This window comes from Colossoma macropomum, unplaced genomic scaffold (genome assembly GCF_904425465.1).
Source record: "Colossoma macropomum unplaced genomic scaffold, Colossoma_macropomum, whole genome shotgun sequence".
Classification (NCBI taxonomy): domain Eukaryota; kingdom Metazoa; phylum Chordata; class Actinopteri; order Characiformes; family Serrasalmidae; genus Colossoma; species Colossoma macropomum.
Genome location: NW_023494808.1, coordinates 5,209,989 through 5,235,023, shown reverse-complemented (window position 1 = coordinate 5,235,023; position 25,035 = coordinate 5,209,989).

The following is a 25,035-nucleotide window of genomic DNA, read 5'->3' as shown; positions in this document are numbered from 1 at the left end:
AACATAACAAAACTGTAAAACTGTTCATTTAAGAAACAAATAATTTTATTTACAATTATTATTAACAACTTTTATTTAATGATTTATATATATATATATATATATTTATGATAGAGTGTAATAAACTCAATCTAATTAGTTGTTCAGATGTATTGTCTAGTTTACTGAATCTGAATGACCACTGTTGGAGTTCAATTCCAGGCAAACTGAATCTCGTTGGCTGGGGTTGGGCTTTACACCATAGTAGAACTACTCTGATTGATTGGAGTCGGGATCTAGGCACTGAGTTTTCGTCTCTAGTTATAAGGGCTGAGACTGGAGCTAGACCGCCTGCTAGACCACCAGAGGGAGGCACAGAGCCACTCAGCCCTGATTAGGGGTAACTAGCAGCATCTGTCCCTCCCTCTACTTAAGAGAAGCCCACCCTAACCTCTTTGCTCAGTGTCATGTATGTGCCTTTCTCGCTGTGTCTTCAAAAAAAAGCCCCTCTTGCAGCAGAAGTATGGCTATGCCTGTGTTTTACTGTCTACCGTTGTCACACTGGTGTCAGAGGTGGGATAGTGCCCCCCCCCCCAGTGGTCTGAAGGAGAATGGCACTACTCTAAACTTGAAGGTGGATAGTGAGAAGAGCAGAGCCTGGCAAAAAAACGTGATGACGGGGACAATGCTGTCCCTGATGATTCCTCTTTTTTCACTGTAAGGTTCATATCATGACACCTCACTTGAGTCTCTCCATTCCATAAACCCTGAATCCTGTAAACTCAGTTTTCTGTAGATCTCTAAGTTCTCCCGGATTGTTAAGTAGAAAAGGTCTGTCTTTATGAATTAGTGTGTTTGGTGTTTGTACATATGTATACTACTTTGTTGTCATCTTGCAAAAAAATATTTGTTGATCCCTCCATTCTCCTTATGCTAGCAGTACATTATGACAGTACCTCCTGGGTAGCCAATCACACTGAAGAAGCTCACTGGACCTGCCAATTAAATTGAAGTTTCTCACTCTTCTCTCTTATTTCATTACATCGCTAAAATTCTTTAAATTCTACATATTCCTGTGTACAAGACGCTTCAGTAAAAATATATAAAGTCAGTAACTGACCTGAGATCAGGTAGAGGGTGAAGGTGATGGTTCATCCTGAACTAAACTTCAGATTCACTGATTTTCTTGACTCCATCCAAGATTCACTTTTGTCCTCCTCAGAGTTAAGCTCTACTTTTTTATAATGTGTGGTCCTCTCTGTGTGCCTCTTCTCTCTAATTTGGTTGGTTCCTGTTTTTCTAGAAAGGGTCAGAGTTGCTCAAACCTGCAGATCTTCCCAGCAGCATCACTGACCATAGACTAAATTAAACCTACAGGACATTATAAGATAATTTCTGTACTGAGATATTGTTAGGTAATACCATGCCTTCTGAATTATTTTCATAGTAACACTTGAACAACAATGATACATGCTCCACATGTTATTAGAACTCAGTCATTAGGAAAGTTTTGTAATCCCAGTTCTATAGTCTTGCTGATGTCACGTGGGTCATGCATTCCTCCAGCCCTGACTGTAGGGTACTCTGAGTGAACACATGACCATGATATCCCAACAAACCACCTATCAGATATCTGCTTCACCAGATTACTGATTCTATTCACTTGTTCTCTGAGTCATATGATCTATATTACATAGTTTATAAGCACAACCCCCGCATTTCATGGTCAGAATGTAAACTGTTAGCCTGGTCAGAATACTGTCAGCAAAATTGCCTTACACTACCCACTTTAACAGTCAAGTCCACCTCATTGAAAGTCCTAACTCTTAAGGTCTCACTCACATTCCCCCACAGTATTCTGATTTACTAGAAGTATGCAACACATGCAGTTTCAGAACTATACTAGACTGCTAAATAATCATAACTAAGGCCATCTTGGTTCTTATAATACAACTGCATTTCCAAAAAAGTTGGGACGCTGTGAAAAATGTAAATAAAAACCAAATGCAATGATGTGCAAATCATTTAAACATTATATTTCATTGAAAATACTTCAAAGACCACATATACACTATATTTACAAAAGTATTCACTCACCCATCCAAATAATTGAATTCAGGTGTTCCAATCACTTCCATGGCCACAGGTGTATAAAACCAGTCACCTAGGCATGCAGACTGCTTCTACAAACATTAGTGAAAAAATGGGTCGCTCTCAGGTGCTCAGTGAATTCCAGCATGGTACCATGATAGGAGGCCTCCTGTGCAACAAGTCCAGTCGTGAAATTTCCTCCCTACTAAATATTCCACAGTCAACTGTCAGTGGTATTATAACAAAGTGGAAGCGATTGGGAACGACAGCAACTCAGCCACAAAGTGGTGGGCCACATAAAATGACAGCACAGGGTCAGCGGATGCTGAGGCGCATCGTGCGCTGAGGTCGCCGACTTTCTTCAGAGTCAATCGCTACAGACCTCCAAACTTCATGTGGCCTTCAGATTAGCTCAAGAACAGCGTAGAGAGCTTCAGGGAATGAGTTTCCAAGGCCGAGCAGCTGCATCCAAGCCTTACATCACCGAGTGCAACGCAAAGCATCGAATGCAGTGGTGTAAAGGGCCGCCTCTGGACTCTAGAGCAATGGAAACATGTTCTCTGGAGTGACGAATCAGGCTTCTCCATCTGGCAATCTGATGGACGAGTCTGGGTTCGGCGGTTGCCAGGAGAACAGTAATTGTCTGACTGCATTGTGCCAAGTGGAAAGTTTGGTGGAGGGGGGATTATGATATGGGGTTGTTTTCAGGAGTTGGGCTCGGCCCCTTAGTTCCAGTGAAAGGAACTCTTAATGCTTCAGTAGACCAAGAGATTTTGGACAATTTCATGCTCCCAACTTTGTGGGAACAGTTTGGGGACGGCCCCTTCCTGTTCCAACATGACTGCACACCAGTGCACAAAGCAAGGTCCATAAAGACATGGATGAGCGAGTTTGGTGTGGAAGAACTTGACTGGCCTGCACGGAGTCCTGACCTCAACCTGATAGAACACCTTTGGGATGAATTAGAGCGGAGACTGTGAGCCAGGCGTTCTCGTCCAACACCAGTGTCTGACCTCACAAATGCGCTTCTGGAAGAATGGTCAAAAATTCCCATTAACACTCCTAAACCTTGTGGAAAGCCTTCCCAGAAGAGTTGAAGCTGTTATAGCTGCAAAGGGTGAGCCGACATCATATTAAACCCTATGGATTAAGAATGGGATCTCACTCAATTTAATATGCATGTGAAGGCAGTCGAGCAAATACTTTTGGCAATACAGTGTATGTATATATGTATATATTATATATGTATGCTATATATATATTCCAACTTTTTGGAACGTGTTACTGGCATTAAGTTCAAAATGGGCAAATATTTTTCAAAAAACAATAAAATTTCTCAGTTTCAACACCTGATTTGTTGTCTTTGTACTATTTTCAATGAAATATAGAGTTTAAATGATTTGCACATCATTGAATTTTGTTTTTATTTACATTTTGCACAGCATCCCAGCTTTTTTGGACATGGTTGTAGTGACAAATTACTAATAAAATTTCTAACTAGTGAACATAAGTCAAGGCTTTATATAACTAATATTCAGATATTGCTAGAACTATGATTAAATTGAAGTAGGACTTAATATATAACATTTTAAAAATCATATCAGCGATAACATTTTAAGAACAGAAATAAGAAGACAGATGTCTATTGTAGGCTGTATGGAAATTTGACCAGACATTATTAACTTAGGATATTATTTTTGATTGGTCAGAAACATAAGACAAACCAACAAGGCAGCAGAGTAATAAAACCATATCACAGTCTCTGATGAAAAGGTTGAGTTTGACTGTGGCAAGAGTTCCATAATAATGGAAAACAGATTTCGATCACAGGAAAACTGGCTCAGTGAGAAGAATGTTTATGGGATTTTACTACCCAAGTGTTGCAACAGGTAAAGGCAGAGAGAGAAAGTCTGAGAAAACATGCAGCTATGTCCTTTGTAAGTCATAAAGGTTATTTAGTGTCTTAGTTCTGTCAAGAGAGAGCCAGAGTTTACCCCCTTTTGTACACAAATGTCCATTATCTCTGGTGGCTGGAGCTGTTATCAATAATCTGCAGGATTAGTAAAGATTGCAAATATAACATTCAAAGCCAAATTGGCAAAAACATGTCAGGACCCTGGATTCAATTCGTTAGCCTGGGTACCCCTTGTCTTGATAAGCATGAGATGCCTGTGAAATTGACAGTAAAATTGCTTGAAAAGTTATTTGTGTAAAGCTGGTATGTAGAGATTTAAATATAGATTGGAAACAAAGTCACTGAAATCTACCAGTCTGGAAAGGGTTACAAAACCATTGCTCAAACTCTGGGACTCCAGCGAACCATAGTGAGAGCCAATATCCACAAATGGAGAAAACTTGGAACAGTTGTGAACCTTCCCAGGAGTGGCCGACCTACCAAAATTTAACCAAAAGTGCATCGTTGACTCACCGAGGAGGTCACAAAAGAACCCAGATGAACTGTAGGCCTCACTTGCCTCACTTAAGGTCAATGTACATGAATACTATAAGAAAGACACTGGACAAAAAAGCTTGTCTCGCATTTAACAAAAAAACAACTAGATAACCTCTAAAACATTTTGTGGACTGATAAGTCAATGGTGGAACTTTTTGGAAAACATGGGTCCTGTTACATCTGGCATAAAGCAAACACAGCATTCCACGATAAGTACATCATACCAACAGTTAAATATGGTGGTGGTAGTGTGATGCTCTGGGGCTGCATTGGAAATTTGAAGTGAACATTTATTTTAGGTTGAGTCTTGCAATCTTGAGTATGAAACAGGTATGATTTGGTCCTTGACCTTTTTCTCGTAGAGTCTTTCATGTGAAGTATGTGATTTGGTCAGTTGGTCTGACATTTCAATGTAAGGTCTTTCATGTGAGGGACCTATTTTGCTCAGTTAATATGACTTTTGTGTGTAGGGTCTTTAATATGAAGGATCTGATTTGGTCATTTAATCTGATATTTGCTTGTAGAGTATTTTATGTGAGGGACTGGATTTGGTCAAGTGATTTTTGCTTCATAGGATCTGCTTTTATATGAGAGATCTGATTCGGCAGCCCAAGAGCCCCCTGGTGGACAAGGAAGTGGTAAGGAAGGCTGTCAAGCTGAAGAAAGAAGCCTTTAGGGACTGGATATCCCAGAGGATGCCCAACTTAGCAAATAGGTAGTGACAGGCAAAGAAGGCAGCAGCAGCGGTGGTGACTAAGGCAAAATCCAGAGTTTGGGAGTAGTTTGGCAAGGCCATTAAAAAAGAATTCTGACTTCAAATGAGGATATTGTCGGTTGGTGGAAGGAGCACTTTGAGGAACTCCTAAACCCAAGAGATATGCCTTCCTAACAAGAGTCAGAGACTTCTGGTGTGTCAGATTCCATTTCCCTTGTGGTGGTCACTGAGGTAGTTGGCAAGCTCATCAGTGGCAAGAGAATGGACAGTGGACCTCAGGAACATGGAGAGTGTGTTCCAATTATCACACCGCTCATGCCAAAGGGCTGGAAAGGAGACTCTGACCGTCAGTTCAACCTCAGACTGAGTAGGATTAATGTGGATTCCATCCCAGCCATGGAACAATGGTTTAGCTTTTCACCCTTACGCAGATTGTTGAGGGGGCATGGGAGTTTGCCAACCCAGTCTACATGAGTTTTGTAGACTTGCAAAAGGCTTACGACCGTGTTTCTAGAGATATTCTGTGGGAGGTCTTCTGGAAGTATGGGGTGCTGGGGCCACTACTCTGGGCCATTCGATCTCTATACTCCCAGAGTGAGAATTGTGTCCGTATCTTTTGCAATAAGTCAAGCTCATTCAGTGTGAGTGTTGGAGGCTGCAAAGTTTGTGCCTTGTCCCCAATCCTGTTTGTGATATTAGTGGACAGAGTGTCAAGTCCTAACTTTTGGCTCCATCACATGGATGCCTCCAGTGCTCACTGGAGCGGTTTGCAGCTGAGTGTGAAGCGGTTGGTATGCGGATCAGCACCTCCAAGTCTGTGTCCATGGTCCTAGCCTGGAAAAGGATTATATGCCAACTCAAGGTAAGGGGAAAGGACCTGCCCCAGGTGAAGGAGTTTTAGTATCTCAAGGTCTTGTTCACAAGTGATGGGAGGAGGGATCATGAGATTGGCCTCAGGCTGTACCGGACTGTAGTGGTGAAGAGGGAGCTGAGCCATGAGGCAAATCTCTCTGTGGTCATAAGCTTTGGGTAATGACAAAAAGAATGAGATTGCTGATACCAGTAGCAGAAATGAGTTTTCTACACAGGGTGGCGGGCTACACTCTACTTGATAGGGTGAGGAGTTTGTTCATCCAGGAGGAGCTCAAAATAGAGCTGCTACTCCTCCAAATTGAGAGGAGCCAGTTGAGGTTCGGGCATCTGATCAGGATGCCCACTGGCTGCCTTTCCAGGCACGGCCTACTGGGATGAGGCCCCAAGGCCGTCACAGATTTTCACCAGGTGGAGCTCAGTGATGAGCACAGCTGAAAACGAAACCCATTGGGGCAGACACGTAGGGTCGTTTTTCCAATTTAGCCCTGAGAGTTACTTTAAAAAGCATTGACTCAGAAACAGTTGAGAAGTTTAAAAGCATTTATAATAGTGTAGCGATGACAGATCAGACTCCATCCTGTAATGATCTAGTCTCTGATCGAAGTGCTAGATTACAGGAAACCCTTGACATTATTGCTTCAGTAAAATGGAAAACTTGCATACTCATAAAAATCCATGGATGAATGCAGAAATACGCAAGCTTAGAAGAAACGGTCATGAATTAGAGCGCTTAAAACTAAACTGCAGGTACATTATGATTTTCTCAGATCTCAACCTACAATAATGCTATGAAAATATTCAGACAGCCATACCTCTATAGTGTAATTAATAGACACAAAGATAACTCCAAAATTCTTTTTTCCACCATAGACCGACTAATTGAGCTTTTCTGCCAGTGCTTCTTATGGTGATTTATCTTATACAATTTGCAAAGAGTTCACAATTCATTCAAAATAAAATAGACAGATTGATTAGACAGAATATAGCTCAGCTGATTGAAACAAGCTCCTATAATGTTCCTGATAAGCAACCTACATCAGTAATGACATCTTTCTCTGTTATTTCTCTGATATCGTTCTCAATTATCAGGAGCTTACAACTGTTATAAACAAACTAAGCTCATCCACATGTGATCTTGACCCTGTTCCTATTTCATTCCTTGAGATGGTTTTTGATTGTGTTCTCAATGATGTTTTAACTATTGTAAATGATTCTCTGTCAACAGGTGTTTTTCCAGATGCTTTTAAAACTGTCTTGGTGAAGCCTCTGCTAAAAAAGAGTAGCATGGATCCTTCTATACTAAATAATTTTAGACCAATTCCAAACCTAACTTTTTTGACTAAAGTCTTAGAACAGGCGTACCTAATATCAAACAACTTATATGAGAATTTCAGTCAGGTTTTTGTTCTAACTATAATACAGAAACAGCATTGGTTCATGTTATGAATGACCTCAAGCTGAGTGCTGATGCACAACATCCTTCTATTCTGGTTTTATTAGATCTTAGTGCAGCTTTTGATACTGTTGACCACAAGATTTAATCCACCATCTTGAATGCTGTGTCGGCCTTTTGAGCACAGTTTTAGAATGGTATAAATCATACTTAGGCAGTAGGGAGTTCACGGTTTCACTTGGAAATCATTCATCAAAAAGATTTGCCATTTCTTGTGGAGTCCTTCAAGGTTCTTTTCTCTTTGTACATGCTACCTCTAGGTGATGTCATTAGGAAGTATAATATAAATTTTCATAGCATTTCATAGCATCTCTTTAACTTTAGCGTATAATTAAAACTCTTTGTCTCATCTTATTATCTTTCAATTTTCTTCTGATTCTAATTTAATACTTTCATTTCTTGCCGCTCATTCTCTAAGCCGCTTATCCTTCTGGGTCGCAGGGGGAGCTGGAGCCTATCCCAGCAGTCATTGGGTGAAAGGCAGGATACACCCTGGACAGGTCACCAATCCATCGCAGGGTGCTATATAAATACCATTATTATTATTATTATTTTTGTTATTGTTATTGTTATTATTATTATTATCTAAATTCATTTATTATTAGTAAAGTTCCACAGTCTTTGTCTGTTTGTAATAGTATCTGATGACTATGTTCACAATCTGATTATACTGTACTGTTTGCCTCTAGGAAAGAAGGACCCTCAGCTTATGAACACTGTGCTGTGCTTTATTAACAGCTGTATTGGCCACAGCTTCACTGTACATAAAATGGACATTAAGCTAACAGCTAGCTCAAGCATTAGCTCAGGCCATGGCCCTCCTCCCAAAACAGAGAGAGAATCTCGGGCTACTCTGCACTCCTCATGTTTGCATGGTACAAGTTATTTCGGGATGAGGGTTCATGTGTGGCACAGACCCCATGAAGCCATGGACCCCAGTTGTCAACAAGGCACTGTGCAGGCTGGTGGTGGTTCCATACTGGTGTGGGGTGTGTTCTCAAGGCATGGGTTGGGTCCATTGGATGCCTGAACACCGTTTTACTGTTTGGTGGCCATTTGCAGCCCTTCAAGGACTTTATGTACACCCACAATGGCGGATATTCCAGCAGGATAATGTGCCATGCCATCGGGCCCAAGTTGTCCAGAATTAGTTTGAGGAGCATTCTGGAGAATTTAAATCTTTAAGAGACAAAGTTTGGACTTGCTGATGTTAACCCTCAGTGAACATGTTTCGTCATATGAAGAAATAGACAGACAAACACAGTTAAAACAGCTAACCACCACCTAAGACTCTGTAACTTACTCTGTTCTCTGTTGAGTGAAGATGACTGTCACACTCAGTGTAGAGTGTCAGTAGTGGTCACTTTAGATTTACACATTTTTTGTTATTTTTCCAACAAACACATTAAGGGTAGTTATTCGCCTTCCAGGCGGCACGGTGGCGCAGTGGGTAGTGCTGTCGCCTCACAGCAAGAATGGCCTGGGTTCGATTCCCGGCCGGGCGACCAGGGTCATTTCTGTGTGGAGTTTGCATGTTCTCCCCGTGTCTGCATGGGTTTCCTCTGGGTACTCCGGTTTCCTCCCACAGTCCAAAAACATGCAATCAGGCCGATTGGACATGCTAAAATTGCCCCTAGGGTGAGTGTGTGTATGAATGTGTATGTCTGTCTGTCTGCCCTGCGATGGACTGGCGACCTGTCCAGGGTGTATCCTGCCTTCCGCCCAATGACAGCTGGGATAGGCTTCAGCACCCCACTGTGACCCAGAAGGATAAGCGGTTTAGATGATGTATGTATGTATGTATGTATTCGCCTTCCCTCCTGTCAGTCAGAAATATGGCCAGACTTGAAAAAAGAAAACTAGGTTATATTTTAATCATTCAAAATATTTAATCAGATTTTTTTAAAGGTTCAAAAATCAGCTTAGAAAGGTTCTTCACTGAACACAACAATCATCTTCATTTGACACCAATAAACAGTTGAGGTGGAAAGTAACAAATTTCATTTTCTCTGTTTGCAGTACTTGCATGCGTTTTTCCATTTCATGATACTTTTCTGAGTACACTGTGAGAAATAAAGGTACTATGCAGACACATTTCTCGTTCATGAAGGCACAAACAATGTAAATGTTCCCTCAAAGGTACAACAGTGGTTTTAAGGTCCAATTGTGAACCTTAAACAAGTTTTCCCAGGTGAAAAGTATATATTTGTATATTTTCATAGCCTACACTCTCAGAAATAAAGGTAATAAACTGTCACTGGGGCAGTGCCCCTCTTGTCACTGGGGTGGGACCCTCAAGGGTCTATTTTAGTACCTTTAGTCAGGGAACAAACTGTACCATAATCCACTGAAATGATATTTTCTAAGATGTATTGACTCCACACACGCTGTCTCGTCTCCAGGCTTTTATTTTACTGTTCTGTTTTAAAACATTCGGTTATGAAAAGGTACAAATACAAATTTTACTTAAGGTTCACAATCAGACCTTAAAACCACTGTTGTACCTTTGCGGGAACATTTACATTGTTTGTACCTTGATGAACGAAAAATTTACCTGAACAAAACCTTTATTTCTAACAGTGTAATGTTTTAAAATCTGCAAATCTGCAGATTTTAAAACATCTGACGAAGTATCTGCACTTTGTAACTCAAACTCCACCCTTAGGAAGCAGCTCTTAGCTGACTGGCTAAATAATCCTAGCTAAACAGGTAATTTTTTAAAAAACAGGTTTATTTTTTTACTATTTCCTTCTCACTTTGTTGTTTTACAATAATATTGTGGCTTTTTATTTAACTTCAAAACTATTGCATATTTTTTATTGCAAGTGCCTGTCAGCTTAACTCATACAGCCTAACCATATAACTTACTGTACCGTTGGTGTAAAATAAGAAGATCTGGAAAACAGACTTCAAACGATTGCTCTTTTACTGAACACAGCAGCAGGGGAGAACCTCCACTCAGTGCTACTGAACAGCTGGGATAGCAGGCATGTCATCAACAGCCACACACCTTTACATGATAGAAGGCCCCACTGCCCAACTACCCCAACACTCAGCACAGAACACCCCATACTACACACATGCACATCCACAATTCAACAACAGCAGTTTATTTACATGTCAGTAGCAGGTTGTTTCAGTCTAATTCAGGTTCTTCATAAACTCTGGCTAATAATTCTGTTTTTCACTTTCTATTTTTTAAGTCATACTGGCCTAAACCGTATTCTAATCAGACTGCATGTAACACATTTACATGAAATGTTTTTGTTGTGTGCATGCTGTACAGTGAAAAGACATCAGTGTCACCTGCCAGAGCTTAAATAGAGTACTGAGCTGTAGTAATCAGATCATTGTTTGATTGTCAGAAAAATGTAAAAATAACAGGAACATCACAATCTGGAACTTAAAACTTTTTTTTCCTCATGTAATATCATGTTTGGCTTTAGTTTTGTTTGTACAGATTATTTTCCAGTAATGTCAACTGAGAAAAAGTTTCAGATTGTGATTGCATATACAAAATTAGTAGTAGTTTTCCAATAAACAACTTATGTACTCTTACTTGAGTAATTTTCTTTGTTAATGCTGTGGTATAGCTATACCGCACAGTAAGTGGTTCAGTTAAAATATATATCTGCTGGGGTTTTGAGCTCATTTAGGCAAGGACTTTTATTTTGAATAGCCCCTAATATGGGTGAAAAGTATTATGTGGGTGTTTTTATTTTTTTTTGGCTTCTAGCTAAGTGTTTTTAGCTTGGCCAGCTAACAGTTTTGGTCAGCCGCTAACAGCCATCCCATGTCACAATACTTTTACTTGTACTCAAAGAAATTATCCCAACAGTAACAGTCCTGTACTTAACTAGTACTCTATTAGTTGAGTACTAACTTTACTAGGAATTTTCAGTACATTTTCCACCCCTGACTACATGAGAAGTAGTAAAAGTTAATGTATCTCACCAGAAACCTGTAGCTGAATCTCTGTAAAGAAGGAGTTATAGCTGATTGAGTTTGCTCCTTCTGAAGCTCCACACAAATAAACTCCTCCATCATCTTCTCTCACATCACTGATGTTCACACAGAGAACTTTAGAGCTTCTGTCATCAGAGATGGAAAATCTGTCTCTCTGAGTTTCTCTGGATTGGATCATTTCAGTAAAATCTTCTCCAGTCCTTTTATAGAAGAGTTTGTATTTTGTCTCAAGCTGCTCTGGATATGAACAGCTGATGGTGACAGTCTCTCCCAGATAACCAGTCACAGTCTTAGGCCCGAAACAACAAGGATCTGTTAATCATATAAAATAAATGAATAATAAGGTGTAAGGTGGCACATAAAATAATTTAATAAGTGACTCATAATTTCTAGAAAATCTGCATTTCCCATCTCTTTTTACTGTCAGGTTCATATAATGACTCCACCCTCCAGTCTCTCCACACTCATATGATCCTGAATCCTGTAAACTCAGGTTTCTGAATATAACTATAAGCTTTCCAGGGGTGTGAAGTAGAGAAAGTCTGTCTTCATGAATCCATGTGCTTGGTGTTTATACATAAGTACAATTATTTGTTGCCACCTTGCAAAAATATTGATCAAACTCTCCATGTTCTGGGTGACTGCAGAGGGTCTGGACAGTGCCTCCAGGGTAGCCAATCACATCAAAGCAGCCCACTTCAACTGCCAATCACATTTCAGATTCTCACTCATCTCTCTAATCTCATTAAATTCCACCAAATTATCTAAAATCTACAGTTTGCATCAAAATCACTGCAGCATAAAAACCTTTATCAATAATACAAGATCTCAGTCTTATGTTAGTTTGTAAAGCAGCTGTAGCTTCTACAATCTGAAGTGGAATAACTGACCTGAGATCAGGCAGAGAGGGAAGATGAGGAGGATCTTCATCCTGAACTGAACTTCAGCTTCACTGATCTTCACACAAACACTAACCAATGTTCACTTTTGTTCTCCTCAGAGTTGAACTCTACTCTTCTCTGTAGTGTGTCGTCCTCTCTGTGTGTCTCCGTCTCGTCTCCTCTCTGGTTTGGTTGTTTCCTGTTTCTCTATTAAGAGTCTAAGCTGCTCAAATTCACAGCTCCTCCCAGCAGCATCACTGACCACAGACTAAATTAAACACACAGAATATTATGAGATCATTTCTGTGTGAGATATTGCTGGATAACATCGGATCACTTTCATAGTCACACTTGAAGAGCAATAATAAATGTTCCACATGAATTGTTTTCAAATACGCCAATTTTCATTTTATAATGAGTATAAAGATAGATACTTAATTCATTATTTTTTAAGAAAGTTCTACAGTCTTGCTGCTGTTGTGTTTGTCTTTTAATAATAATATCTGATGATTATGCTTACAATCTGATTGTGTTCATAAATATAATAAAGATGAACAGACATATATTTGGATCATGAATTTAAAATTTACTGTTATCCACTGCAGTTACTTCAAATACCAAAGGCACAGATCAACATTACCATTGGTTGTTACACAAAAATTAAGTGCAGCAATAGTCACTGAAAGTTTCAGCAATAAATAAATAAAAATAATAAATAAATAAATGCACTATAAATCCAGCTTGGTAAACTCAGTGGTAGAGACAGTGTGACATTGCTAGTGGACTCAAGGAGATGTAGGTGCTTGATCAAGGACGACATCTACAGGACATTGTAGCTCATTTTAAAGGTGATTATATAGTTTTATATGAATGGTGACAAAAAACTTAGTAATCAGTAAAATTCTTTCTCTATGTTTTATTGGTCAGGTGAAAACACTGAAAGTGACCCAGTGTCAAAACAAAAAAATACTCCATCAACATAATCAAGTTTTAGGGTGACCTGAAAGCTCATGACCTCCAGTCTGTTTGGGTATTCACATAATCCTGGTTAGTTCACTGAGTACTGGATTTTAAATTAATTAAAAGAGTGGTGTTGGCAGCTTCCTGAGTGTCTCTATAAACCACTTTATGTTTAGGAAAGCAGGATGACACAACTTTATAAACGTTTCATTTCATAAATAAAATCAAGAAAAAAAAAATTAAAAAAGCCAGTAAATGTTGGAAATTTCAGAATGATAAGAGACTCTGATTTTGTAAAGTTCCTGATAAAATTTTTACCTGAAGATCAGCCAGAAAAGAGTTAATTTTGATGTAAAATCTTGCCATTATTCTTCATTTTGTAGTATGACCTTCCATTTAGAAAAAAAATAGCGCTCTGTTTTCATTTACTGGAGAACGTCTTGTCTATTTTACTATTGGTCATACATCATTCTGACCTGTAAACTCTAAAATGTTTCAGTTGGATACTGAGGTACAGAGGGATAAATATATCCAACTGGAGGAAACATAAACTTAGCATTGGAGGAATCAGTGACTGTGCACTGCAGTGTGTGTATGTGGGATGTTTCTTCTCACTGTCAATGAAAATAGTTCAGGCCAGTCAGTACAGGTGAACTCTCACTCTGTTGAAGCATGAAGGCAGAGTGAGTACTGTAGTTTTACTGAGTCTACATCAGGTTTCTCATGATAGATCAGCTGTAAGATCTGGATTTGAGTAATAATGGCCTGCAGCAAGAGTTTACTGACCATCAAGAAAAACTGATGTAAACTGATGATCAAAGATAAACTGGTGTATCACACCTGTGAAAAGAAAAGGACTAAGTAACTCTAAAGTCTATTCCTGGTTCCTTAAAGAATGAAGGTGAAGTTGGAAAGATGTAGGATAGGAAATATACAATGGAGTCCAAAAGTCTGAGACCGAATTGAAAACCTGGTATTTTTCACATTTAAACCTGGAAATAAACAACAGAATCATGAAAAATTTCAAACAAAAAAGTTATAAAATTAAAATGAAGAACAAATTTTTGAAACCCTGCTCTATTTCCAGGTCACTATTCAAAATGAAGCAGATTTGTAAATTGATGTTAAGGCCTTTGTATAAAAAGCTGAGATTTTTTTTACTCTGTCTTTCCATTCATGGTCATGTTCGGACGACTCTCATTTGGATCTGATCTGCTCATCAGAGGCTTTTACACAAACTGCCAGCTTGATCTTGTTATCAAAGTAAACAGGGGACACACTGTGAAATACCAAGACATTCTGAAATTCATGAAAACATTCAAAGATTCTACTGTTCAGTCAGATTTCTATGCTGATAATATCATTTATAATGGAACTGTTGTATTAAATCAGAAAAGAATGTAAAATAGAAGCATTTTCACCAGTGCTCTCACACTTTTGGACCCCACTGTATCTCATGGTACATTAAGTAACCTTCCTTTCCTACTGAGTGATCAGAGTGTCTACAAATCCACAAATATAAGTGCACTTTAACAGAAACAGAAAAGAAAACATGACATTCTCTATGAGTTTAAATTCTGCTCTTCAATCACAGCATTTCAGCAAAAGTGACTGCAGCTGCCTGTCAGACTCCAACACTTATATCACTGTCGTCTCTCCAACCATTTAGGTGAAATTTAGGATATTTGCTTAATCAAAATGAACATTCAGATTTTACAGAAGTATATAATTCAAAGAAAGAAAGATTTGTGGTAAAAAATGTTCTAGTAATTTTAAGATTAACAAACTTGCAAAAGTTCTGCAAAATGAATAGACAATATTAGAACTGTAAAATAGTTTACTTGAACAATATTTTTTGTTTACAATTATATATACGATTCTGTTGTTTTCATCAGAGTGAAGGGAGGGTCACTATCATAAGGAGTGTAAGGCATTGTGTACAATTATAACAAAATTCTACATATCAATAAATACATAAAAAATGAGGATGATCAGCTGAACCTCATCATTTGGTTAGAGTCTGCAAGACTCAATCTCAATCCGGACTGTCTTTCCCAAAAATATCATTGAGCAACCACTGTGGTAACCATGGAGAGAGTGTTCAAAAGTCTCTCTTTCATTTAACTATGGTAGTTGCTGAATGATGCTGTTGGAAAATGCACCCCTGGTTGTTGTTCAGATGTACTGTCTAGTTTACTGAATGTGAATGACCGCTGTTGGAGTTTAATCCCTGGCAAACTGAATCTCACTGGGGTTGGCCTTTACACGATAGTAGAACTGATCTGATTGATTGGAGTTGGGATCTAGGCTCTGATAAACTGAACCTGATTAGTGGGTGCTGGGTTTTAGGCTCTAGTTATAAGGGCCGTGACTGGGGCTGGGCCACCTGCTAAGCCACCTCCGGCCAACAGAGGGAGGCATGAAGCTGTTCTGGCCTGATTAGAGGCAATTGGCAGCACTTGTTCCTCCATCTACAACAGGCATGTCAAACTAGGGACCTTTCAGGCCAAGTGCTGCAGAGACTGTTGTTTACCCTCATTATGTCACTATAATCTCTGCCCTCAGTGTGATGGTCTCTTTAAGTCCTGTCCAAGACTAAGCTGGTAATTTGGTTAAGCTCCTAGAGTCATCTTCCTTCCATCAAATTTTTCTTGTTTGCGCCAGATCTGACCACTTGAATCTTCCTCTCTAAGATTTTCTGGATCTTTTTTCCTGGGCTTTCTAGAGTCCCTTTTTCAGGTTTCCAAAAAGAAAGGGAGAAGATCTACTTAAAGGAGAGAGTGCTCTCTGTTCTTGCTTGCATTTGTCCCATAGCATCTTTGTATTTATTGTTTCCTGTTTTCCTGCCTTTCCTTTGTTGGGAAAGTCATTTTGTTTTGTGTTTCACTTTTGCTCTCTTGATCCTAAGCCCATCAGCCTTCCCCTGACAGCTTTCATTTTCCCTTTGCTTTTCATTTTAAGTACCCCTCTGGTTGTGTAACAAGTTGAGTGGTTCATATCCTGCTCTGGACTTTCCTCAGTCCTTGCTTTTGAGAAAGTCTTCATTTGGTCGATGCCAGCACACAGCTGGATTTACTTTTTGATTTTATTTTAGTTTGTCTGTTGATTTCTCAAGCACCTCTGTGCTTGAGTCCATTTCTCTATATCCTCAATTGGTATTAACTCAGTTAATTCTGGTCTCCTATACTTAAAAAAGGTATGAAACTGTCACTGGGGTGGTTCCCTCAAGGGTACATCTCAGTACCTTTAGTCAGGGAACATGATTGTACCAAACGTTATTGAAATTATATTGACCCTTTACATCCATCCCGTCTCAAGGCTTTTTATTTTTTTGTTCTGTTTGAAAAAAGAATAGGTTATGAAAATGATTCACTATTGGACCTTAAAACCACTGTTGTACTTTTGAGGGTACATTTACAGTGTTTGTACTTTGATGAACAAAAATGTAGCTGCACAGAACCTTTTATTTCTAACAGCTGGATCTGTTTGGTTTAGCCTCTGATAAACTGAATCTCATTGGCAGGTGTTGGGGCCAAGACTCTGGTAGACTGAATCTATTCCTCCATGAAGTGACATTACTGTTCCATAAACTAATTCAGCCACCAGTTACCAGCATTTATCTATTTATTTAGATCTATATTTTCAGCTGATCTTATTGCATGGTGTTGGGTTCTATGCTTTGGTAGACTGAATCTGTTTGTTTGGATTTGGAGTTTAGGCTCTAATAGGCTGAATTTGACTGGTTGGTGTTGGGGTCTAGGCTCTGGTAGACTAAATCCTATTGGATGATGTTGGGTTCTAGGCTTTGGTATACTGCATCTAATCGGTTGGTGTTGGGATTTAGCCTCTGGTAGACTGAATCTGATTGGTTGGTGTTGGGCTTTAGCCTCTGATTGAATCTGATTGGTTTTGTGTTTAGTCTCTGATAGACATAAACAGATTGGTTGGTGTTTTGGGGTTTAGCCTCTCGTAGACTGAATCTGTTTGGTTGGTAATGGGGTTTAGCCTCTGGTATACTGAATCTGATTGGTTGTTGATGGGGTTTAACCTCTGCTAGACTGAATCTCATTGGTTGGTGTTTTGCGGTTTAGCCTCAGGTAGACTGAATGTGATTTGATCTGAAACTTGTAAAATAGTCTGCTAATATAGTGACAACTTGGTACAGAAGTAAAGTACTGAGTAGTGAAATGTTTTTCTAGAAAGTAGTAAAGCTCCTTGCATTTTGAGGTTCCCATTGCAGTTTGAAAAACGTAGTTGGTAACTTGTAACAAATTCATTTCTTGAGTAATTACCCCAACACCAACAAAGGAGCTACCATACCAAGTTAAATGCTATCATTATGTACAGTCTGCAAAGTCTGTATAGCAGAGCCATAACTAGGATAAATGTCTTAGTGAGGAAAAGTAACCAGCATCACACAGTGAATGACACCAACTGTCAACTTTTACATTAGGGTTTTTCGTCAATTCATTGCTCCTTGTTGACTAATCCATAATTATGTACCTTAGACTTTTATTTGTTCTTTTCACATCCAACTATTCCTCTATGATCTGACATTAATGTTCCATAAACTAATTCAGACTCCAGTTACCAGCATTTATCTATTTATTTAGGTCTTTATTCTCAGCTGAAAATGCATAATGTTAGTGTATAGGTTCATCATAAATACCCCATCTTTCTTTAACTGGATACATCTGTGAAACCGTAGCTGTGCCTCTAAATATGCTATAGTATGATCAGAACAGAGCTGTTTCCATCAATATGCTAGCTCATCAATATGCTATAGTTATATAATATGCTGTGAGTTACTGCTGGTAATTACTGCCATACTGAGCAGCTCATTTTCCAAAAACAAGTTACTTTTGGGAGTTTAGTGCCAAACTTTTCTTTCCATCCATCTGCTGTACTTGATTTTATTTTTTTTCTCCCTACCAACACAGAAAAAGACATGAAAGAACCACCTCTTTTTAATGTAAGTAATTGCTTTTTCATATTAGTCTATCTTTACACAGTTGTATCATTGCTGCAATCTCGCTGCTGTGGACAGAAAATAGCCCCACTCTAGAGTCTAGGATTAAGAGTTTACAATATTAAAATCAAAACAGCAGGAAAACGAAGTCAGGTTAAAGCCAAAAATTTATATTTTCTTTTTTCTTGCCAGAAAGTTGCACCTTTACATGAACAAATATTTTAACCACAGATTCAGTCACTAGACCAGGAGCATCGAGGTGAGCTAGGCAAAAACAGCAAACAACAAACAAAAAAACTAACACATGAAATTTACTTCCCTGAAGTGGAAGAAACAAAAATGAAACAAATTGCTCCTTTCCTAAATCTCTAGCTGCTCAAAACATAAGAAAAACTGATCAAAAAGCAATGGCCCCCGCCCCTACAACTCCTGTAAGTCTTAGTTGACATTCATTTGCATAGACAGTTTACATGCTAGATCTACAAGACTGTGGCAACTTTTCAGCAATCTATAGTGATGTCCTCCCGTTATGCCAACCCCCAAAACTGAAATGTCAGTCTGGAAGATAGATGTCAAACAAACAGGAAAAGCAAAAGAGGCGATACCAGACCAGTTACAAGTTAAATAACATTACAGATATATGTATATATATGTTTTGCAGTAGGTTATTTCACATCAACACTAAGTACGTATAATTTGTATTTCATAGGGCCTTCGGCTGATGAGGGGCCCTAGGCGGCTGCCTACGTTTGCGTTGTGCAAAGACCACCCATTGGGTTGGTCTTGAGGTCTAGGCTCTGGTAAACTGAATCTGATTGTTTGGTGATGAGGTTTAGACTCTGGTAGACTGAGTCTGGTTCTCTGCTTCTGGGATCCAGGCTCTGGTAGACTGAATCTGATTGGTTGGTGTTGGGGTTTATGTTCTGGTAGACTGAATTTGATCGGTTGGTTTTGGGGTTTAGACTCTGGTAGACTGAATCTGTTTGGTTGGTGTTGGGGTTTAGACTCTGGTGCACTGAATCTGGCTGGTCAGTATTGTGGTCTAGGTTCTCGTAGATTGGACTCATCATGATGTTCTGCGTTCTAGATGGATCACTTTCATAATAATCATCAGCCTGAAATTAGAGTAGAATAAGTCAAATTAGAAGATCCTAAACATTGCAATAAAAAAATTTACAACTCATATAACCTGCCCACAATACACAGTTAGAACACAGATTTATTCTGTGAGCGATGGAAACATAACTGAATTCCAGAACAAAGACCTGAATTTCCAAACAGATCAAGTCAAAGTTTATTTATATAGCTCTTTTTACAACAGATGTTGTCACAAAGCAGCTTTACAGAAAAATCTGGGTCCAAGACCTCATGAGCACTGCCAGTGGCAACAGTGGCAAGGAAAAACTCCAGAGCAAGAGCAAGAGGAAGAAACCTTGAGAGGAACCAAGACTCAAAAGGTGAACACATCCTCCTCTGGTCGACACTGGATAGCAAACAGCATTAGTATAAAATATTATAATACAAAATGGGGAAAACAGGTGGAGCAATGGTTCTAATTAGATAGAGTCTGTGCAGCAGCAGCAGCAGCATCAGGAGTGTCATCAGAAGGGTCAGTTTATGCAGGTGAGGTTTGCACAGCGTTGTACAGCAAGAAGCTCCATGGTGGTCAAAGCGGTCCAGAAGGCTGGCGCGCAGTGGGCACCCGATCAAGGCAGAAGAGGCAACAGCATCAGACCGCACAGGATGGGTAGTTGTTCAACCTGAACAGAGACATGAGGGCTCCCTGAGATGTCAGCTCTCCTCTGCTCCACAGTCAGCAAACTTGTGTGAATGCATGTGGCAGCGGGACAACCACCAATATTCCCAGTTTACCATAACACTCTGTCCATGAACCCCCAGATCTGCACCTTTTATCTAACAGGAAAAACTATTTACCAAAGGCTTCACTAAACAAGTACGTTTTTAGCTTAAACTTAAAGACTGAGGCTATGTCTGAGTCCCAAACACTGACTGGAAGATTATTCCAAAGTTGGGGGGCTTTGTATGAGAAGCCTTCACCCCCTGATGTAACTTTATTAATTTTAGGTACTAATAGTAAGCCAGCACCTTGTGATCTAAGTAGGAATGATGATTCATAGTGGGAGAGAAGTTCACTCAGGTACTGAGGGGCGAGTCCGTTTAGAGCTTTATATGTCAGTAAAAGAATTTTATAATCAATGTGGAATTTAACTGGCAACCAGTGCAGGTTTGATAACACTGATATGGTTGAACTTTCTGGTTCTTGTGAAACTCTGGCTGCAGCGTTCTGGACTAGCTGAAGCTTGTTAGGGCTTTTGATGGAACGTCCAGACAGCAGGGACATTACAGCAATCCAGCCTTGAGGTAATAAATGCATGAATTAGCTTTTCTGCATCCTGTAGAGACAATACAGTTCTTAATTTAGCAATATTGCGGAGATGCAGGAAAGCTATTCTAGTAATATTTATATGTGAATCAACGGACAGATCAGGATCTAGTGTGACACCATGGTTTTACAGATGTGCCTGATGCAACTGAGAAACTATTAAGTTTAAGTGTTAAATTAGACAGTTTGTTTCTAGCCGCTGTTGGACCAAGAAGAAGAACCTGTTTTATTTGAGTAGGGGAAAGTTACTCAACATCCATTCTTTTATATCTTTTATACAGTCCTCAATCTTGTTAAGTTGAAGTTTATCATCTGGTTTGGCTGATATATATAAAACTGTGTTTCATCAGTGTTGCAGTGGAAGCTGATGCCATGTTTACTGATAATGGTACCCAGTGGGTCCTAAAATATAGGTCCTAAAACAGAGCCTTGTGGAACACCATACTTTACTTTAGCAAAAACAGACTGATCGTGATCAGTCAGGTAAGATCTGAACCATGAAAGAGCTATTTTTGTTACTCATACAAGGTTTTCTAGTCTATCTAGTAAGATAGAGTGGTCTATTATATCAAATGCTGCACTACGATCAAGAAGGACTAGCAAAGATACATTTCCTTGGTCAGAGAATAATAAAAGATTGTTTACAATTTTTACTAGTGCTGTCTCTGTACTATGATGTGGCCTAAAACCAGACTGCGCAGACTACCAGACTATGCAACTAGGAACTGTGTTGCCACAATGTTTACCAAGACCTTTGATATAAAAGGAAGATTTGAGATAGGTCTATAATTTGATAGTTCACAGGGATCAAGATTAGCTTTCTTAACCAGAGGTTTAATTACTGCTAGTTTGAGTTTTTGGGATATAGCCAAGTCTAAGAGAGGAGTTTATTATTGACAGAATAGGTTTGGTTATTTCTGGCAAAATATCTTTGAGTAAACCTGTAGGAATTGGATCTAACATACAAGTAGAAGATTTTGATGAAGAAATCATTTTAACTAGCTCAGTTTGTTGAATTAAGGTAAACGATTCTAGCCTCTCTGCAGTAATTATACTATTCTCAATCTGTAAGGCAAACTTTGTAAGGCAGCAGGTTTGTAGCGTTTAACTGTGTTCTGATTTTTTTGCCTGATTCTCTCAATTTTATTACTAAAGAAATTCATAAAATCATTGCTGCTGTAGGCTGATGGCATCCTGGGTTCAGTAACTGTTTGGTTCTTAGTCAGTTTAGAAATACTGCTAAATAAAAATCTAGGATTATTCTTATTGTTTTCTATGAGAGAGGAGAGATAGGCTGAGCGTGCTGCAGTAAGTGCCCTTCTACAGTCTATAAGGCTCTCCTTCCAGGTGGACTGGAATACGTCTAGTTTAGTCAGGCACCATTCTCGCTCTAGTTGTCTGACAGTCTGTTTTAAAGCTTGAGTATGATCATTATAACACAGGGCATCTTTTTTCTGTCTTATTATTTTACTTTTTAATGGAGCCATATTATCCAAAGTAAAACGAAAAGTATCCTCTAAGCACTTGGTCATAATATCTAATTTGGTAGGATTAGATGGACAGCTGACAGAAGCTGATAATTGTGGGAGGTTTCTGATAAAGCTACCAGCTGTGGAGAAAGTTATAGTCTGCTTAACACCATAGTATGGTGATAAACGTACATTACAGCTAAAACGAATTTTTTATGAGATTAAGTAATGATCTGAGACTGCTGTGCTCTGGGGGAGAATGGTTAAATGATCTATGTTTACACCAAAGGTCAGAATTAAATCTAAAGTGTGACTGCAATAATGAGTGGGCCACTTTATATTTTGAGTGAAACCTACAGAGTCTAAGATAGATATAAATGCCTTACTTAGTGGATCTTGTGGTTTATTAAAGTGGATATTAAAATCTCGGACAATTATTACTTGATTTGAAAATGTTATTAAACTTTATAGAAAGTCAAAAAATTGCTGTAACTGAGAATGCAGCCCTGGTGGCGTATAGATTGTAATTAGTGAAAAGGAATTCTTATTTGTTACTCGATCACTTATATTAAGAAAAAGAAGAAAATTTGTTTCCTACTTTCTGGCTCACACCTAAAGCTTTATAGATGGTTGCTATACCTCCACCCCGGCCGCTTAAACAAGCACTATGCACATAACTGTAGCCTGTGGGGTTGGCTTAATTTAGACCACAGTATTCATCAGGTCTAATCCACGTTTCTGTGAGGCACAGGGCATCAAAATTCATGATCGTAATAATTTCATTTACAACGACAGCCTTAGCTGTAGAGATCTTCTGTTAAGTAGTCCTAGTTTTAGACCAAATGTGCTGTCACTGAAGACTGGTCTAACTGGTCTAACATTAGGGTTACGGGGATTTTTAATGCTTTGTTTTATTCTGGGAACAGACACACTCTGCTGCCGGGGTTGAGAGCATGCTAGCTCTTCCTGAGGCACCCAGAGCTTCTAACAGCGAGTCTGAGCCCCGCTGACTAGCCCTGCTCTTTTCTAACTTCCGGATGCACCTCTAACTGTATAATCTTCTCCGTCAAATGCAAGACTAACTTAGACTTCCCACAAACAAAGCTAGTAACACTGCTGTCACTAGTGACTGAGAGAGGATAACTAAACATGCTGCACTGCGAGCAAAGCAACAGCTCGCAGTCTGCCATACTGATACTCACGTTGTTTGTCTACTGAATTGAGTCCTTTTCAGGTGTCACACAAATCCAATGAAAGAAGAAGTGACTTCCAAAAGTTGGTGGTTGTAATTAATTGCGAGTAATATTCAGCAGTGAATTGAAAATGTAAAAAGGTGTAAGAGACTAGCAAGATAGAGCAGAGAAATCAGCAAACACTCCCGCCAGCAACTTCGAAAAACAGGAACTACGTCACAGCTATATATATATATATATATACATATCTCACAGCAGATAATGTCACTGTGGACATTATATAAGCAGTTGTAATATATATTCTGTTTTTGTGATCAATCTCTATCCATTCTGTAAAAGATAATACATTTGAGAAAGTAGGTTTAAGGCTGTGATACAACTGTTCATTCTTTTTTCCATCAATAGTAAAAATATTCTTTTATAATTACTCAGATGTTTTTCCACATTAGCCTTTTACTTACTGTTTCATTAGTTCTTCTTTGTCTGCAGAAAAATCCAGAGTCTGCAGAAAAAGAGAAAACATCAGCTGTGAAAATGTTCTTTTCATTTACTGTCCACTAGAGCCTATGTGTCAAACACAAGGCCTGCGGGCCAAGTCAGGCCCATGACACAGTCCTATTTGGCCTGTGGAATTACTTTAATTTCTATTCTTATCAGCCCGTTTAACCCTAAGATGCACTACAGTACCCAGCATGCACTGCAAGATAGTATGTGTTCGGACCCCTTCCCCCAACAACAATCTATGGGTCAGCAGTTACACAAAAAGAAAAGATGCCTGGTGTCTAGTTCAAGAAAATTAGCAGTTAAAAAATACAATTTATTTTTATTTAGAAATATTTTTGAATAAGCATTTAGGGCCTATTTTGCTGTTGCAATTTTGGCATATTTTGAATAAACAATGGCCTGTTCAGGTCATGGCAAAATGTTAAGTGAAAATGAAATAAAAACACAGCTGGCCAACAGATTTGCTAAGATTTTTTAATATGGCCCTTTCAGTGGTTGAGCTTGACACCCCTGCACTAGAGGGAGTCTAGAAACTGGAAAGCTTCTACTATTTACTACAGAGAAAAGGATGTGTATTTTATCATAGTTTATATGGCCGGCATTTTATAAAAGCAATAAGCCACTTGAGGCTGTGCGTTACTGCGATTTTATCACCCTTCCTCGTGATAAAATCATAGTAACACATGGCCTCTCATGGCTTATTGCTTTACTTAACACTAAAGTACATTAAGCAAAAACATTTGATCATTTTCATACATTTTCAAATACATTTCTTTTCAATTTCTCTCTTTGCACATGCCTCTGTGTGTACAGTACCTTGTGTTTTCTTGCATCTCAGTTTGTAGAAGATCAGCACTGATCCTTCAATCAGCAGCAGAGCCACACAGACACTTACAGGAATGATGATGACAGACAAACCTGGAGCTGAGATACAGAAAGAACAAACCATGACCAAGACCAAGTTTTTCACATCACATGACCATGAACACCTCCTCAATCAAACCAGGAACCTCCTTCATTCCTGGTGAGAAGCTCTAATGAGGTTTTGGTACTGTATTTTTGCTTGAACTCGCTGGTGGCAGGTGATTTGGATGAAAAACTTAAAAAAAATTCTGATTTTCTGTCT